This window comes from Rhineura floridana, chromosome 2 (assembly GCF_030035675.1).
Source record: "Rhineura floridana isolate rRhiFlo1 chromosome 2, rRhiFlo1.hap2, whole genome shotgun sequence".
Lineage (NCBI taxonomy): Eukaryota > Metazoa > Chordata > Lepidosauria > Squamata > Rhineuridae > Rhineura > Rhineura floridana.
Genome location: NC_084481.1, coordinates 54,430,515 through 54,450,137, shown reverse-complemented (window position 1 = coordinate 54,450,137; position 19,623 = coordinate 54,430,515). Strand labels below are relative to the sequence as shown.

General features: G+C 41.6%; 1 long non-coding RNA gene across 1 annotated transcript in view; it reads left to right on the top strand.

Moving 5' to 3' along the window:
- The window catches only part of LOC133378142 (uncharacterized), a 67,101-nt gene that overhangs the window by 45,240 nt on the left and 2,238 nt on the right, over window positions 1-19,623 (top strand). The gene's annotated exons all lie outside the window — the stretch shown is intronic.

The following is a 19,623-nucleotide window of genomic DNA, read 5'->3' as shown; positions in this document are numbered from 1 at the left end:
TCTTTTTGGAGCTCTTCGCAATCCCTTTTTGTTTTAACAACCCTGAACAATTTAGTGTCATCAGCAAACTTGGCCACTTCACTGCTCACTCCTAATTCTAGGTCATTAATGAACAAGTTGAAAAGTACAGGTCCCAATACCGATCCTTGAGGGACTCCACTTTCTACAGCCCTCCATTGGGAGAACTGTCCGTTTATTCCTACTCTCTGCTTTCTGCTTCTTAACCAATTTCTTATCCACAAGAGGACCTCTCCTCTTATTCCATGACTGCTAAACTTCCTCAGAAGCCTTTGGTGAGGTACCTTGTCAAACGCTTTTTGATATTTGGAGGGCCACAGGTTGACATTCCTGTCCTACACAACTATACTAATAGCAAACTCAGTTAACTGAAATGACAATACTTACGTAACTAAAATGGTACCATCCATGCACAAGAAAGGGGTATCAGTAGCTTTGAGGAACCTCAGGGTTTGGAGAGCTACCAACTGAAGACCAAGAATGCTCTGTGGGCACATAATGCTGAGGGGAAAACAGAAAACCAGGGGGAGAAGGCATGGAATGGAGTTTTTGGGAAAGGCCATGGCTGGCTGATTCAAGTGCTCCCATTTAGGATTTTGTACTGCAACATTTTTTGAAGGTCCCACATGTTAAGTCACATAATTTCTCCCGTGAGTGAAAACAATGGCATTGGATGTAGTTCTCATGTAATATATTAACACCACTCTTGTATCCAAAGAAAATGTGCTGCAGTTGAGGTTCCAGAAGAAAAATTTTACAACTCTACCTTCCCATTAAAAATTACCTGGGACATTTCAAGACCTTTCACATTTGCAGGCTTCAGTGTCTCGCCTCTGCTGAACCTGTGATCTTTTTTTTGTAGAATGAACAGAAGTAGAATTGTCACATCAAACCTGTGTGCACTGACCTGTCCAAAAGGGCCTCTTCAGCCCTCTTTCCACAGTCCTCTAGTTGAAAGATCTAAAATGTGAATTATGAAATCCGACTGTATTGAAGGCCACTATTTTTGACTGCCTTTGTAAGGATTTGTAAATAGTATTGAAATAGTATTGAAAATCTTATATTGTAAGCAAGAATGTGTGCGCTCTCTCATATTTATATACATACATATGAGCTGGTTCACACATGCCTGTTCATATGACACAGAGACGGGGAACCTATGGCCCTCTAGGTGTTGCTGGATTACTGCTCCCATACTCCTTGACCATTGGCCTTGCTCTCTGGGCTGATGGGACTTGGAGTCCAACACCATATGGAAATCAACAGGTTCCCATCCTTGGTTTAAAATGATTATATTGGCAGCATCAGGTGGTGACTTGCATGTGTAAATGGGCCACCGTAGATCTACCATCATACTAAGAACTGTCACATAACTGGAAGGCACTTCATAAGCAATATTTTTCAGTGGCATCAGTTCACACAGTCAACTGCCAGTATTCAGTAATCAAGTCATGCTTATGTGAACTAGGCCTTAGCTATATTTAGTTCTTGAGATGGATTAAGATATATAGTACATGTTGATCATGCAACTCTGATTAAATGCTGAAAAACTAATGACACAATGCTATAATTATTCTTTAGTGTTATAATAGTGACAAAAATGGGCTTGTTTGTTTTGGGGGGCTTTTATGATCCAAACTTCTGTTACAGGTACTGCTCCTCACCTGAATATTCACTTGAAACATGTCCACAGTTTTAAATCAATTAAATTAAAACATTTAAAGTTAACCTAAAAATGTACATGGTGCTGCTCAGCACATGTCTGAAAGAAGCCTTTCATGCAGAATGAAATAAAGGATTGAGTAGGATATTGGGTTTTGGTTTTCCTGGGTTTTTTTCAAAAATATCTCTTTGGCTACAAAAGTAAGGTTGCAGGATCAAAATAGATGTTAGGGGCAAGCGTGAGTATCATTATCCCAATAGCCCTTTTAAAACTAGAAGAACTGCTTCCTGAATGGTGATCAGCTCAGAGAGGTGGTGGCAATAGAAGTGTCCTCATCCTTCATGCAGTTTTACTACTCTAGCTCTAGTTCTCTCACACACACACCTGGGTGTTTTCTTCTTTTTCTCATTCCTAATGCCCCTCATTGGGTCCTTTGTTAGGTGGGAGAACTGCTTGGGGTTAATTTGGAGCAATGAGGCTGAGAACAAGGATAGGGTTAAGTAACACTTCTCCCAATCCTGATCATCCTTCTAGAAGTGGCTTTCCAGATTTAATAAGGCCCACACCACAACACATATATATCATCTAGTTTTGCTCTCAACTGAGAGGATTCTTTTTTCTATGTGATAAACCAAGGGTGGGGGACCTGTGGCCCTCCAGATGTTCTTGAACTACATCTCACATCATCCTGAACAATTGTCAGGGGCTGTAAAGAAAATGGCTTGGGGTTATACTGGAGCCATTTTATATTATACTCACTGTCATTGTCTCTGAATATGGATTTTCATTGTCATTTTATGTATTTTATATGGGTTTTTTAATAATATGTATAAGGAGACCTTTCCCATTCCACCTCCCTAAAAAAGCAATGGTCTTTTCAAAGTATGGCTACTGTCAGCATTCAGAAAAGTGTTGCTGCTGGTGGTGATGCTGTATTCATCATCATGTTAATAGCTATGACTCTAAACTGATTGTTACTAATATTCAGGTGTCCAAATTAGCTGAACAAGCTAGAGAAACTGTTCTTATCTCTTTCTTTTCTTGTTCTCTGTGTTTGCAATATGGGAAAGACAGACTGCATTATAAATTACTCTGTAGTAAAGCTGTAACAGCGGAGTAAAGCAGTAACATTAACAATGTTAATTGGAAATCCCAAGATCTAGAAAAGCAGGCATCAAATGGACTATTGAGTCTTCCTTTCTGAAATGCGTTCCTCAAGCCCCAAACTCTACCAGACCTTTTTAAAACTCTGAAAACAGATAACCTCTGTCCCCTTCCCAACCTGTCTTATCTTCCCCCTTGGGCTCCCTCTGCTGGCAGGAGAGGGAATGTGTTGTCTTCCACTGCAGGAAGTGCGAGGGAAGATAGGGCCACTCACACATAGGGATCCGCAGTGCCAGAGCCCCATCTGTCCTGGCCATGTAAACATCTGGCTGGAAAGATCCAGCTGCAGAACTGCAGAAAGACTGGAGGGAGGGTAGCTCCGGAGAGCACGTAGATTGTAGAAGTTTCTTTAAGGAAGACTTGTCTTTCTTTCTTGTTGGTCAATTTTAGCTGGCAAGGTGCTGTTGAAAGTGATAGACTGAACCCTTCTCATAGGATCTTTGGGCAAGTGATAGTCTTACTTTTAAAACTAGTTTTAGGCTGCAATTCTATACAATTTTACCTGGGAGTAAGTCCCACTGAATTCCATGGGGCTTACTTCTAAGTAGACATGTACAGAATTGCACTGTTAATGTCTTGTTGCTGTTTTGTACTTGATTGTGTGATTATGTTCCTTTTAATGTAGTTTCTTTTTTATATAAGATGCCTTGGAAATCATTTGATAGCAAGATATATCTTTTTTAAAAATGAAAATATTCAGCACCAGCAGTGATTTATCTTGTCTTGGTCCTCAAACTTTAGAGTGCCTTTCAGAATCCTTACATATTTCTTCCAGAAGATAATTGTAGATTTGTGTACTTGGCAGGAACACAGAGATAATTTTCTAGCTGTGAGATGATGTAAAACCTAAACAATTAACACAGAAGAGACTGTATTTGGTTAAATTAGCAAAATAACTCAACCTAGATAGCCAGAAGCTAAAATGAGAACAGAATCTTTGGACCAAGACTGAGGCAATAAATAATGTCTAGGTGGAACATTTATGTCATATCTAAATGAAGACTAAGTATAATTTGTCTAAATTAATGGGACATGTCCAATCTGCCTATCATTTAGTTACTAAAAAGGTAAACGAATTCTCCCACATAAATCAGGCAAATGAATATTTTTGCATCTTAATCTTGCACAAACATAACTATCTACATTTTGAGCACAGAATCATTTCACCACCTGTCAGTTCTGTAGCATGGGGGTTTGTGGATACAATCCTGTATACTAATAGCAAACTAAATTCTCTGAGTATTCACATTTATGTAGCCAAAACAACATTGTCTACATGCAAGAGGGAGGAACTGGAAGGATTGGGGGATCCCCCAAGGTTTGCAAAAGTACACAGAAAAAACTTTAGGAGGAACCCAAAATGAGTATATGCAGCAGCCACAGAATACTGGCTGACTCAGATGGCTGGGGAGATGGTGGTCTTATGTACTATTATTTAAGTGATGCAGGGGTGGGAAACCTTTTGCATCCCAAGGGCCACATTCCCTTCTGGGCCACCTTCAGAGGAGCAAATCCCAGTGGTGGGCAGGGCCAGAGGCAAAAATGGGTGGAGCATTGAATGTAACATTTACCTATATACAGTAAACTAGTTTCACCGTCTGCACACGCTTACACATTCCTCTCCATCTTCCATCCAGGCTAGCCAGAGGCATTATCATAGTTCAGCAACACATTCCAGCCGGGCAAAAGCACTTGATGGAGGGTGTGAAGCAGGGCTGGTGAGAGGTGAGACCTGTGAAGAGGGTGTGTGGCCTGGGAAGAGTGCCAAGGGCCAGATAGAGAAGACTAGAGGGCTGCATTCGTCTCCCAGGCCTGAGGTTCCCCACACACCTAATTTAAGTGATGTCAGGCAAGACACTTAGCCACCATATTGTTGATGAACATAATACTGGTAGCAGGAATTGTCTCAAATTTACCATGCTTTTTTCATAGCCTCATATGGAACTTAGGCTGTGAGCACACTAGTTGCTTTCAGCAAAGTGTTTCCATGGGCCACACCTGGAGGGGCAACAGGCTGATCTGCCAATCAGTTGCAAAATCTGTTTGAAGCTGAACTTAAAAAGAACAAGAAAAAAAGAACTTGAGCTGATCCCATCAGGTTTTACAGTAAAAAGGGGTGAGGTTTGACTAGCATCGTGTGCCCCAGTTTTCATAAAAGAGAGGTGGAGATGCACTGGAACCAGCAGAACAGTGAGTGTGTTTCTACTCTTATTTTGGTCTTGGACTTAGTCCTATAATCTGTTTAATACCAGTGTTTGTTTGCTTGTTATTCCCAGAGCAGCTTATAGAGTGAAAACAAACAAGTTAAAAAGCAGTAATAATAAAATGCAAAATGTAATAAAAATGGGTGCAGCATAAAAATCTAAGAGCAGAGAATAAAACATAAGAGGTAAAACATAAAAAGATCTTCATCTTTTTTAAAGAATAGTAATATTGAGCAGTGGCTTATCCTGTCCAGGTCTTACTCCTCTTCCCAAACCCTCTTGCCCGGCAAGCCTCTCTAGAGAGGGCATTCTATAACTGGAGTGCCACAACTGAAAGGTTCTTTCACTAGTAGCCACCTGCCACATCTCACCAGACACCTCACTAGCTTAGCCAGGGCTGGCTCCAAACAGCAGCCAGGTGAGGCCCTGGCCAAGGGCCCCGTGCCCACAGGGGCCCTTGAAGGGGCCCTCATGGTGGTGGAGTAGTGCTCCCCTTCAACGGCAGGCTCTCTGCTGAGGATCGCAGGGAAGGAGCTGCCCACCCGCTCACCAGCCCGCCCACTCACCCTCTGCCCCTGCTGGTTCCCTCGTTTGCCCTCCCCCTGCCCGCTCGCTCGCCCACTGTCCCACCAGCTCACTCGCCGGCCATCCCGCCCCCCTTCCCACTCGCTTGCTCACTCACTTGCTCACCGGCCCGAGGGCCCCTCATTATGGTGGGGGAGTAGCGCTCCCCTTCCGCCGTGGTTCACAGGGAGGGAGCTGCCCACCCACTCGCTCGCCCTCCCCCCTGCCCGCTCCCTCGCTCACCCTCCCCCCACCCACTGACCCTCCCACACCTGCTCACTCGATCACCGTCTCCCCCCACTCACTCACCCTCCCCCTGCCCCCCTGCTCACTCGCCTGCCCACCATCCCACTTGGCCTGTCCGCTCACCCTCTCCCTGCCTGCTTGCCTTCTCCCCCCGCCTGCTCGCCTGCCGTCCCGCCCCCTTGCCCGCCCGACCTCCCACTCCTCCACCCACCTGGTAGGTAGATGGGGCGTGCGTGCATGCGGAGGCCAGGGCCCTGAGTTTAGCCCTAGAAATATGTGAAACAGTAAAGATGGCTTCTATTCCAGGCACATTTGAATCCCTATATCTCTTCTTAAAAATCACATACCACCTGTTGTGGCTATATTTTCTTCTCATATACAGTAGTCAGGTGTACTTGTCCATTTTCAGTGTTTGTTTTCACCCCTTCATTTTATTTTGAAATATACTGATTGACCTCTTGCTCTGGTTTCCTTTGACTGCCATGTAGCCAACCGTGTTAGAATACATTAAAGACTAGGGACTGATGAATCTGTCAGTTGTAGTTCTTTCAGTTTCTCCTTTTTTTCCAGTCTTAAATTCAGTTCTCCACATTTCCACAGCAATTTGCAATTTTTTTAAAAAAAACTTAATGAACATTCTTCAGCATTTTAGTGAGATTTTCTCCTAATAAACAGACTTTTATTTTCAGTTTTGACTAAAATACACATTTTGCAAGCAATTTCCCCTAATATAATGCATTTTTGCATGATATTTTTATTAATATGTGCATTTTATGCACACTTTCCTCCCTAATACATGCATTTTTGTACACATTGGTTGGTCAGAGAACTGCATTGCAACATTTTAAAAAGTGCAAGTTTGAAGGATAGCTGTGTTTTGGTTTGCATATTGGTTCAAGAAGTGTGAATTAGGTAGTTTCTAATTAAAATACAAACACATTTCTTCCCCCATCCCTATTGAAGACAAAATATTCCATTTCTTGTCCATCTGACAATGAGGAAAAGGGCTTAATTTCTAAAGTGAGGGATGCAATATCTGGCTGTAAATTGTACCCTTTGCCCTGAGCATCCTAATCCCAAATGTATAGATGCTGGTTCTGGGTTTCTTCTCCATTCTACTGATCTCTGTTTAACTATGCCTCAGAATACAGATCTGCTGGGGAAAACAAAACAAGGGCACATCTGGCACTCCCAACCATAAAACCCATCATCCTCAACTATTTCAAGTAAATCAGGGGCAATCAACATGTTGGCCTCCAACATGTGGACAACAACTCCCAACATCCTTGACTATTTTTGGCCATGCTGGCTGCAGCTGATGGGAGTTGGAGTCCAACAACAGGTGGACAGCATGGGAGTGTTGTGCAATCACATAAATAATACGATACATAAACTTTTCCAAGAACATAAATAATCAAAATTCCATCAATATTATGTCTGTTAATTGTATTTCTTGCTGTCTAATCATTTCCTTCTTCCGTATTGTTGCACTTTATCTTGCACATGTCAGTGCACTTCAATCCTGCTGTTTCATCTTCTACATCCCAAGATGAGCCTAGTTGCATGCATGCTTTTAACATGTTTTGGTGATTTCAGCAACAGCTTTCCCACAAAATGCAGAAATTGAATGACATCTAGACAAAGCATGCATACCAGGAAGTGCTGCTAAGCAATCACACAGAGGGATATTATCAGGAAACACAAGATCACATTTAAAATGCAGGCTTTTGGCTGTTTTCTGGAGTAGACATAGCCACTTTTGTTTATTTAATGTTATTGGCTAAGTAAAATTACTGTTAACATCTGTGTCAGTGTGCAAGATGAACTTTTTGTGTGTTGCTTGTGTGACATGTACCATCATCCTGATATCAGCCTCTTTGTGTACATAAGCAAATTCTGGAATATGAGTGGCACTTTCTTTACAAATTTGCTAACACACATCGCCAACTGTTGCTTACAATTCTTTATCACCCAGCATGTCTCTGAATGTGTCTTTTTTCCATTCATTGACAAGAAATCGGACAAATTCTATTTCATTTTGTGATTCTCAAATGTCGCCATCCCTTGATTTCATTTGACCCCATAATGCTGCTGTAAATTACCCCTAATGGTGCAGCATTCTCTGATCTGCCGTTTCTCTCAGCGCCTTTAATGGAAGACATGTTGTATACATCAAATACCACCATCCACTCTGCTGCTTGGCACCCATGTGACCTTCTGGAATACCTTCTGTGCTAAGGAGCTAAATGTCTCATCCTGGGCAGGCGATGTTTTCTGTAGAATAGCCATTCCATCAAACACTGACATGGCAAGCTCTGGGTACTTGTCTTCAACCTGAGCATCTTTAATGAGATAGTTGAGGAGTTGTGTCCTGTTTGTCTTCATGGGATGAGAAAGTGCATCACTCAGAGACCAGGGTAGGGTATCCCAATGGGTATGAAAAAACAGACTTCATATCAATTTTTGTAACTGCCCTGAAACAGCCATTCTAGCAAAGAGTGCATGATCTTGTTTCAGAGGAAGGAGACTATCTTTTGCATTGACTTTAATGATTGTTGTGAGATCTTTGAATGTTTGAAGTCCCAGTTTAGGAAGTGGAGAAAAATAATTGGTACATGCATTGCATGTACAATGGCCTTGAACAAATTTACTGAAGTCTTCTACTTCCCTTTTCTCTGTATGAAGAAGGTCATCCTTTATCTTAGGTATAGCAGATTTACCTGTTGAAAGACTTCTTAGTTCATCACCAATTCAGGGATTGGTTACTACTTCACCAACAATGTTCAGTGTCTGCATCATTGTCCTTTCTAATATATGATTGTGAAAGTTCTCTATGTTGATATGATGTATGTAGGTTAACTTCTAGGTGTTCTCAAAGGTGTCTTCTAAATATAGCTCTTCTCAATGCATTCAGTACCCATTGCTGAGCGGCAGGAAAATTTGCACTGAAGTTTTTATACCCTCCTGCACTCTTGCAGTCACACAGTTAATAGTGTTCTCAATGTGTGTGCGTGCGTGAGGGGGAATTACCATACACATAATAACTATATATCATTATCACAGACCTCTCCTCATTTTTCATTTTCCAATTTATATTAATGATTACATTTTTCTTCCACATTTTTGTAGATCACTATGGTGGCCATTTTGGGTTATGGAAGCCATCTTAGATGATTCAGGAGTTATGGAGAGCTTAAAATTTAAATTCCCCATCCAATAAAATCTATACATACAAGGGCAGAATCCTAATGGGATCAAATTCTAAAGACATACAGGAAAAGATACTCATGGAGGACAACCTCGTATTAGAAAAAACCTTACGAACAGCCGGGGTACATGAAACATCTAAAGCACAAATGAAAATGCTTAACAATAACCAAAATGTGGATGTAATAAAACAAAGAAGCAAGGGTGCAATTGCACAGACTGTAGCAAAAGAAAAATACACAGCAAGAAAGCAAGTCTCACAGGTCTGCAGAAAAAGTGTATTGCAACATGCCACGGGAGATTTATGTCCAGAACAGATAGGACAGATATGCAGGAATTGCCACAAAGCAAGCCATTTTACACAAGCATGCCATATAACAGCAGAAAGAAGCAAAGGAACAGTGCACACAACTGCAGAACAATATGCAAGAAGAAGAATTCAACAGTAATGACTCAACAGTGTTCTGGCTACTATTCAGGGCAAAGAAAAGGAAAAGGATGAAGCCTATGTAACCATCCTGATAGGCCTGAAGAGCATACCAATAACATTTAAAACTGACACAGGAGCACAATTGAATTGCATTCTCACCAGGGAATATAGGAAACATCTAGCCTACTATGATATACTGATATCATCTGAAGCAGAACACTTGGCTGGCTATGGAGGACACCCACTCAGCATAGTTGGAAAATTCTTTGCTAAAAGCCTATGCAAAGACAACTGCCAGCATTTGGACATCTTTGTAACAAAGATCCCTGCAAAACCAGTATTGGGACTAAAGGCTTTGCAATCCTTAAAATTAATAAAAATCTGAATGACATTGGAATCAATAAATGGTTCTCTCTAAGGAGAAGAGATAAAGAAAAGTTTTCCAGATGTATTGGTAGGGACAGGATGTCTACCATGCTACTATAGGATTAAGCTATCAGAAAATGCAAGGCCAGTGATTTATGCACCACACAGACTCCATCTAACAATCAAGCCTAAAGTAGAAAAGGAACTCCATCGCATGGAACAGTTAGAGATAGTTGAACTGGTCGAAGAACGATCTAAGTGGGTCAGGTCAATGGTTGCTGTAGAATCTCTTCCCCAAATATGGGAGGATGACATAAAAATAAAAAGGGGATAATAAATAGCATGCACTCTGGGTAGCTAAACTGTTCAAGTCGGTCTCAACCAACTTGAAAGAGATAAGCCTAAAAATATACCATAGATGGTAGGTATCGAACCCCGGTCCAAACAGCACGAATTACATCCACAACAAATCCTACCTGCTGGAGAGGATGCCAAGAATGAGGCACATATTTTCATCTCTGGTGGACCTGTCCCCGAATTCAGATCTTTTGAGGAGAGGTCCACAGAGAACTCCTCCAGATTACAGGGGAGAATATTATGTGTACCACTTAATTAGTTTTATTATCTGTATATGAAGGTCAGAATTTGGACATTAAGTTTAAGGACTTGGTATCTTTCTTGCTCCTGGCGGCATGCCAGACGGTGGTTCAAAGACAGAAAAAACTAAAAGAACATCTCTACTTGGCTGAGAAATATATAGAACATTGCTTTACTGGAGAAAATTATTCACTCCGTTTCTCCTGAGGACTGGAGAAGGCAGACAACTTCAGTACCACATGGTAGAAATGTATTACGTATGCTTCGAAGCATGATTTACAGGGACAATTGTCAGCTGCAGCAAAACACATATGGTTACATTAACTGGTCTTTCCTTTTTATATATTTGAATAACAATGTTGCCAGTTCCATAATTTCCCAGGGAGTGAAGGATAGGGGGGATAATGGTTTTTTGGGGGGGGTTTATATCATATTATATTGGGATATTATATTATACTGTAACATGTAAGGTCCAATTTTTGTTTTGTTAATCTTGTTAAACTTGATCTTTAATTAAAATTTTTTTTAAAATGGTTGCTGTAGAAATCAGGATATGAATAGACCCCAAGACGTGAATAAAGCAATCATGAGGGAATGCTATAGCCTACCCACAGTGCATGACATAACTCACAAACTTATCAGATGCCAGGGTATTCCATGTACTAAATGCCCAGTTAGCTGGGTGAAGATAGCAGCAAGGTTATCACCTTCAACACTCCATTTGGAAGATGGTGCTTCAAGAGAATAGCCATTTGGTATCTCATCAGCATAGGAGATATTAAACAAAAAAAGAGGCCATAAACCCTTGAAGGCCTAAAAAGAGAGGAGGTTTTCATTGATGACATTCTGGTCTATGGAAGCACCAGAGGAGAATACAATGTAAATCTAATAGCACTACTCATGCGGTGCAGGGAGAGGAACCTAAGATTTAATAACTGCAAAATGGAGTACATCAAGTAAGCTCGATCACATTGCTGAAAAGCGAGGCATCCTGCCAGACCTGAGCAAAGTAGAAGCCATAAAACAGTGAAGAGCACCAAAATTACTAAAAGAACTAGAAACCATGCTTGGTATGGTGTCATACCTATCACAGTTCATCCCAAGGCTAACAGAAATCACACACACCCTTAACAGGCCTTAAGAGAAAATACATGGAATGGTACTGGGACAATCTCACAAGATACTTGAAAACATGAAAGAAGCTATCACCCAAGAAATAAAACTGAAACATTACAATGAAAATTCACAATTAACCCTGCAAGTAGATGCTCCACGGGTAGCAGTTGGGGCAGCACGATTGCAGGAAGGGTACCTTGTGGCATATGTTTCAAGAGCACTAACATCTGCTCAGCAGAATTATGCCCAAATTGAAAAGGAACTATTTGCTATTGTTGCCAGCTGTCAGAACTTTCAACAAGACATTTATGAATGCTTTGTAACTGTAGAAATTGATCTCAAACTCCTGGAAAGCATACTAGAGAAACCTGCTCCACCAAACTTCAGCGCATGATCCTAAGACTGTAACAATTCAATTTAAAAACAATGTATTAAAAAAATCCTGATAGCTGATCTGCTTTCACGCAACTGTGTGACAAAACGCCAGAGAAAGATTTAAAAAGGCAGGTGCATACGATATTGCAACACCTCCCTGCAAACATAAACAAACTGGAAGAAATTGTGCAGACAACAAAGAAATGAGGTAATGTCTATTTTAAAATAAAACAATAAGTACATGATTGTCTACCCACATGCATCAAGTTCCATTGGCCATAAGAGAATTCTGGAACGATAAGACAGAACTAACAGTAGAAAATGGTCTGATTTTGAAAGAGGATAGTGATCCCAAAGGCAATGCATCCAGAGATGCTGGAAAGAGTCCATGAAGGACATTTTGGGATGGTATTGTGCATAAAAAGGGCAAGAGACACTCTCTACTGGCCCAGCAGTAGAGGAGATGGTCAGAAACTGTAGCACTTATGCAAAAGACCAAAAACAGAACTGCAAAGAACTCATGATAACAAGGGAGGTGCCCAGCAGAGGCTGGCAGCAATTGGCTAAAGACTTACTTGAACTGGAAGGAAAGCATTACTTGCTAATAGTTGATTATTATACCCACTGCTTTAAAGTAACTAGATTGAAAAATGCATTGTCCAGTGCTGTAGTACAGTGGCTTGCAAAAATACTCAGACCCCTGACCAATGCTCTTATATTACTGAATTACAAATGGTACACTGTAATTTTGTTCTGTATGATATTTATTTTGAAACACTGAAACTCAAAATCAATTATTGTAAGGTGATACTGGTTTTATGTTGGGAAATGTTTGTAAGAAACATAAAAAACAAAAACACGTTGGTTGCATAAGTATTCAACCCCCACACATTACTATTTGGTAAAGCCACCTTTTGCTGCAAGAACAGCTTTAAGTCTTTTGGAGTAGGTATTTACCAACTTTGCACACAGTGTCGGAGGGATTTTGGCTCATTCTTCTTGGCAGATTCGCTCCAGGTTGTTCAGCTTGGTTGGATGTCACTTGTGGCATCAATTTTCAAAGAGTGCCACAGATTCTCAAAGAGATTGAGATCAGGACTTTGACTGGCCCACTGTAAAACATTCACGTTTTTGTTCTTGAGTCACTCTAATGTTGCTTTGGCCTTGTGCTTGGGATCATTATCCTGCTGAAAAGTGAATTTCCTCCCAAGCTTCAGTTTTTTAGTGGACTGAAGCAGGTTCTCTTGCAGTATTTCCCTGTATTTTGCTCCATCCATTCTTCCTGCTATTTTAACAAGATGCCCAATCCCTGCTGATGAGAAGCATCCCCACAGCATGATGCTGACACCAACATACTTCACTGAGGGATGGTGTGTCTTGAGGCATGGGCAGTGTTAGGTTTGTGCCACACATAGCACTTTAAATTTTTGCCAGAAAGCTCTGTCTTGGTCTCATCTGACCACAAAATCTTTTCCTACATTGCAGTTGGGGTACTCTCATGCTTTCTGGCAAACTCCAGATGTGCTTTCAGATGGTACTTTTTGAGTAATAGCTTCTTTCTTGCCACCCTCCCATACAGGCCAGTGTTATGCAGAGCTATATGGTTGACTGGTGCACCATGACTCCACTCCCAGCCACTGAACTCTGTAGCTCCTTCAAAGTGATGGTTGGCCTCTCTGTGGCTTCTCTCACAAGTCTCCTCCTTGTTCAAGTGCTGAGTTTTGAGGGATGGCCTTTTCTTGGCAGTGCCTGGGTGGTGTGATTCAGCTTCCATTCCTGATTATTGATCCAACTATGCTAACTGGGATTAGGGCTGGTTCCAAAGGGCGGCCAAGTGGTGCACTGGCCCAAGGGCCCCTGGGGCTACAGGGGCCCCTCTGCTCCCCTTCCATGATTTGCGACAGGATCGCTGCCACGGATCGCACGGTGAGAGCTTTGGGGCTCCACCATTCCCTTGCTTAACCCCCCTTGTTCTGCGGTTGCGCACACAGTGGTGCCCTTAACGAAGATGGCGGATGAGGTTTTCCTAAGGGGCTGAAGCCTCTGCTGCCATCTTGGCTGATGGCACGCATGTGTGCTGCGTACGCGCATCCCTGCCATGAACCAAGATGGCGGCAGAGGCTTCAGCTCCTTAGGGAAACCTCAGCTGGCCCTGACTGGGATATCCAAACACTTAGATAGTATTTTGTACCCTTTTCCTAAGCTATACATTTGTATACAAACATTTTCCAACATAAAACCAATGTCACCTTACAGTAATTGATTTTGAGTTTAAGTGTTTCAAAGTAAAATACCATACAGAATGAAATTACACTGTACTATTTGTAATTCAGTAATATGAGAGCATTGGTCAGGGATCTGAGTACTTTTGCAAGGCACTGTATAATCTCAAGGCATGGCATTTGTGATTAATTATTCTCTGACAATGGACCCAAATATATATCTGAAGAATTCTGCAGTTGTGAAAGACAGGGGTTTTACTCACACTATCAGCAGCCCATACTACCCACAATCCAATGGTCTGGCAAAGAAGTATGTACAAATAGCAAAGCAGATACTGACCAAGGTCAAAGAAGATGGACAGGATCCATACATTGGATTACTGAACTATAACACACCCATGGAATCAGGATACTTGCCTAAATGTTAATGAGCAGAAGGCTCACATCCAGAATACCTGCCGAAGACTCCCTCCTGAACCTAGAGCAATAGATCATCATTGGTTGAAACAAAGCTGGATTGATGGAAAAGAAAAACAGAATTCCCACTGTGATAAAAGAGCCAAAATACTAAGATCATTCTTCAGAAATGCAAGTGTAGTGATCCAAAACCAAGATGGGCAATGGCACCCTGGAACAGTTACAGAGACGTTAGGATATCCCAGGTTGTATAGAGTATAAATGGAAAATAGACAGTGACTAAGGCAAAATCGCAGGCACCTAAGGCTTGCTCCTGCAGCTGAAACAGCAGACAATGCAAAGGGAACCAGTGAGACAGGAGGAAACCCAACAAGACCATTCAACAGCCAGGGATAGGTAATGGTAAGAGCCACAAGAAGAAGAATTGTCCTGACCTGACTGTCCAGAAGCACCAGCAAGTATGAGAAACACCCACTTAAGGTATGGAAGAAAATTCAAACCCAAAGAGTGGAAGGACAGTTGCACAGTAGAATCAATTATTTAGTCCTATACCTGCTATCCAACTGGAAACATGTTTTATCTCATGTTTATTGAGGCAGGGGATAAAATGTATGCCTTATCAACTAAATATGTGGCACATGGTCCCTTTAAAAGAAACGGCTATGATCCAGGAGTCTAGCTCCTGGAGCACTGACTCAGAGAGATGGCCTGGCTGGAGAAGTTGTTTACTGTCTATGCAGGCTCCTAGGCTTCATCAGACATAAAGTTTGTTTGACAGTTAACTCAGCTTGTAGTGAGTTAGTTTCCACATAAATAGCTGAAGACAACACACTAGGAATCTCAATGCAGCAGCAGCACATACAAAGAAAGTTTCCCTAGGTCAGGGATTGCCAACATGGCAACCTTGGGGTCTTCCCCTGACACCCACAAAGCCACTAAGCCATCCTGCTCATTGCCCCCTTGGTCATGAGATGCTGAGGGTGGTTGCCTTTTTCTCCTTTGAAAAGAGATAAAGGATGAAGGAGAAAGAGCGAAGCTCTTTCTCACTTCCTCTTGTAGCTCCATGTGCTTTTCAAGAGTTAGATTAATTCTACTAGAACTGACTTTTTACCTAGATCCAGGGCTTTTTTTTTAATAGTACTCACTGGTATGGAGTATTGGCACCTCTTTTTATGCTGCCCAAAGCAACCATTTTGTGCTGGCACCCATGGCACTTTTATCTATATATGAGTACTGACACCCCATTTTTTACCAAAATAAGCACTGCCCAGATTTCTTGGAAAAGTGAAGTGTGTGTGCATGTGCACATGCATGCACATGCACACACCCACACTCTTTCTGTCTCACAGGTAAGTACGGTTAGAACCACAGGCCTTACTAAGGAGTAAACCACACCAGATACACTGGAACATACTACTGAATCAGCATGGATAGGGTTGCACTGTAGAAGAATAAAAGCATAATAAATAGCTAATTAAAATTTTAATAGAGACTGGCAAAATATTAGCACCCCAGTGTTGTACAAACTTACATGGGAATGGGTCCTATTGATTTACACTTACATGGAGATAGGTCTCATTGATTTCAATTGAATTTATTCCCCAGAAAGTGTACATAGTATCATTTGCAGACTATAACCCGCTAGTTCTATATTGTTTAATAATGAATCTCAGCTACGTTCAATTGAAAGGGAAGAAAGAAAATCTATAAACTGAACACATACACACACCTATTTTGCCTTTGCTGCCTTCCTATGCCTTGTAGGGTTGCCAGGTTCTTGGCCTGAGACTGATCCTGTATCTTTAGGAGAAGAGAAGGTCAGCCAAGTGCAGTTGTTCTTGCAACTCTGTAATGAGAAAAACCACAAGGTGGAATTCTCCCTTCCCCCTGCCCAACTTTTAAAGATACAGAAGACCTCTTGGTTGCCAGGCCTGACCTCCAAGAGATCTTCTGTATCTTTAAAAGTTGTGGAGGGGGGAGGGAGAATTCCACCTTGTGGTTTTTCCCATTACAGAGTTGCAAGAACACCTGCACATGGCTGATCTTCTCTTCTCCTAAAGATACAGGATCAGTCTCAGGCCATGGACCTGGCAACCCTAATGCCTTGCTGTCTGCTGCTCTATAACTTTGCAGAATTTGGATAAAAATGGCAACACCCCACCACGCTCACAGAACAAGTATTGACAGGACAAAAACGTATGTAAGTTGAGATTCCTCTTGTTATATTAAATTCATGAGGCTTTCCCTAAAACAAGAATTACTGGATAATCCTAAAACAATTTCTCAACTAGCCCGTTGCTTGAAAAGTTGGCAGAAAGCCAGGACGTCAGTAACTGCAAAATGATGTCTTTTAATTAAGATAGCAATTACAGGGGGAAAACTGTTTAAGCAGGAACACTATTTGTTCCCTAACTATAAAGGGACTGTAGTAACTGTAAACTATTATTTATTCAAAAGTATCCTAAATCACATTTGTGCATACATTCACACACCATTTACACATTACCTTCAATGTGCTTAGGTTCGCCAAGCCCCAGGCAGTAGATGTAGGCTATCTTGGTCCCTAGGGTGGGGTGAGGCAGGTTGCATCTTGCTTTGTCATCATGCATTACACATATAGATTCATAAAGATAGATAAGGGATCACATGTTATGGGGGAGAGAGAAAACAAGAGGGGGAGTTGGTATATGCAATGAAACATGCCACTCTATACACACTTACCTGGGGGTAAACCCCACAGAACTTAAGTTCAATGGGACTTACTTCTGAGTAGACATATATAGAATTGCACTACAAAGCTGCATTTCTATGCAATACATACCTGGAAATATGTCTGAGCACAGTAAAACATACTTCCAAGTTAAAAATGTGTATGATTGTGTTCTGCCATGGTTTACATTTTAAAATGTTTAGGAATGTTTTATCTCACAACAGATCTAGTTGTACTTCTATTACAGAATATCTGCCATGCAAATACACTCAGCAATAATTGTACTGTATTAGTAGTCCTGAATCCATACCAACAGGTGGGACATATGAGGGGCTGGGGTGCAGCATATTTCGGTTTTAATTTCAGCTTACATCTGAATTCATGTGACTCCATATTATTGCTTTGTTGGGAAAGCTCTGAAGAAGTGGGGAATCGAAGGGAGAGAATGCATAACCAACTCCCTTCCCGCCAAAATTCCCATGAAATATAAATTACAAAAGAATTGCATAGAGGCTCAGGAGGGGAAATGAGAAAAATACCAGAGAAAGGAAAACAAATGAAAGGAAACCACTTATTTATTATTTATTTATTTATTTCTGCGATTTATTTATCGCCCATCTGGCTGGAAACCGAGCCACTCTGAGCGATGTACAAAGTCATAATATATAAGTATCACAACATCAAAACAGCAATAAAAGTAAAACAACAGGCAGAGGTCACCACAGCAAAGTTCAACAAAGCTTCTGGCCCGTATAGTCCACAAGGTGCGTCATTTGCGAAACCGAAAGCGGCATCTCCTCTCACTCTCAGCATCCAGCATCCAGCGTAGCAAACAGCGAGAGGCAGCACAAACAGGCCCCATGAAGACGCGGCCTTGAATAAAAATGAGGACTAAAGAAATAAATATGGTATGAGACAACAAACCAGCTATTTTAACCAGTTTGCACATAATGCTAAGCCAAACCATGTCAGCATATGGGCTCCTGGAGAGGAAATTGTGGCCACTTTGTGTTTCTCCCCCAGTCCTGCTGCTGCTGCATTGCTGTGAGCTAAGCCATGGTTTGGTTTAGTGTGTCATCTGAAACCAGGTTCATGGTTCGTCTCACTCCAGACAAAATACAAGCTGTAACCAAAGTTTGTTCTTGGTTTATGGCTCATTGTACAAGGCCAGGGTTGGAAAACACACTAAGCCAAACCATGGCTTAGCTCACAGTAGTGCAGCAAGAGCATGACCAGAGAAGAACGAAAGCAGCTGTGATCTTCTTTCCAGGACTCTGCACTCTTGCACATAGTTTGACTTAGCATTATGTATGAACTGAGTTGAAAGAATGGCCATGCTATAGTTAACCCAGCAGAAGAGTATTTCTTTCAGCGTTTGCAAGCAACAAGACCATATAAAGCAGTGGAGTCACCTGTCCTGTGGTACTAATGGGCTCTTAAAGCCTCAAGTTGCCCCAATAAGCAGGCTTTCCATGCAATTAAGATTAACCGGTCCATGTTCAGAAATAACAACAAACCATGGTTACTGGAAAAAGGAAGCAAACTCCTCCTTGTAGCCCTGTTTTACAAGGCTTGTTTTATTGTTTTATATTATTATTTGTATTATTTTAAATTGTTTTTAGATTTTTAAGTGCCTTTTACGGTTTTAAGGTGGTGCATAGTTTAATTGTATTTTAATTGTATGTTTTTCTATATTTTTAACTACATGTAGTTCTATTTGTAAGCCGCCCTGAGTTCCAGTTTGGAAAAAGGGCGGGGTAAAAATAAAGTTTCAATTCAATTCAATTCAAATTGAGCACATAACACTGAATTATTAAACATTGAGCTGGTTCACATATCAGCCAAGATCCGCATTAAAAATGCTGCTTTTTCCATCACGATTGATTTTGACAGTTCACATACTTCCCCCCTCGCTACGAATAAATTGGCTGGGTTTTTTTAGCAGTCACACACGTGCACGTTTATTGCTATCAGCGTTTCCCTGTTGCCGCGCCCACACATTAGAACGTTAACTGTGGAGGCAGGGAAGGGGTGGTGTTTCCCTAAACGAAGGGAGGAATAGGCATTTGAAAGAAAGGGAATCGCCTACAGCTGCCCCCCTTCCCTGCAGTGCGGGCTTTCTCCCATCCCCCCTGCTCCCACCCATGGCTGTTAGGCTGTCCCTGCGTGAGATTGGTGTGCCTTTGGCACCCCGGGACAAGCCTCAGCATGCGTTCTGGGAAACATAAAAAAACCCCAAACAATTATCTTTAGAGAGACATTAAAAGCAGCTACTAAAGGAAGCATTGACAGTTTAATATTATCACTCTCCGTGAGTGGAATGA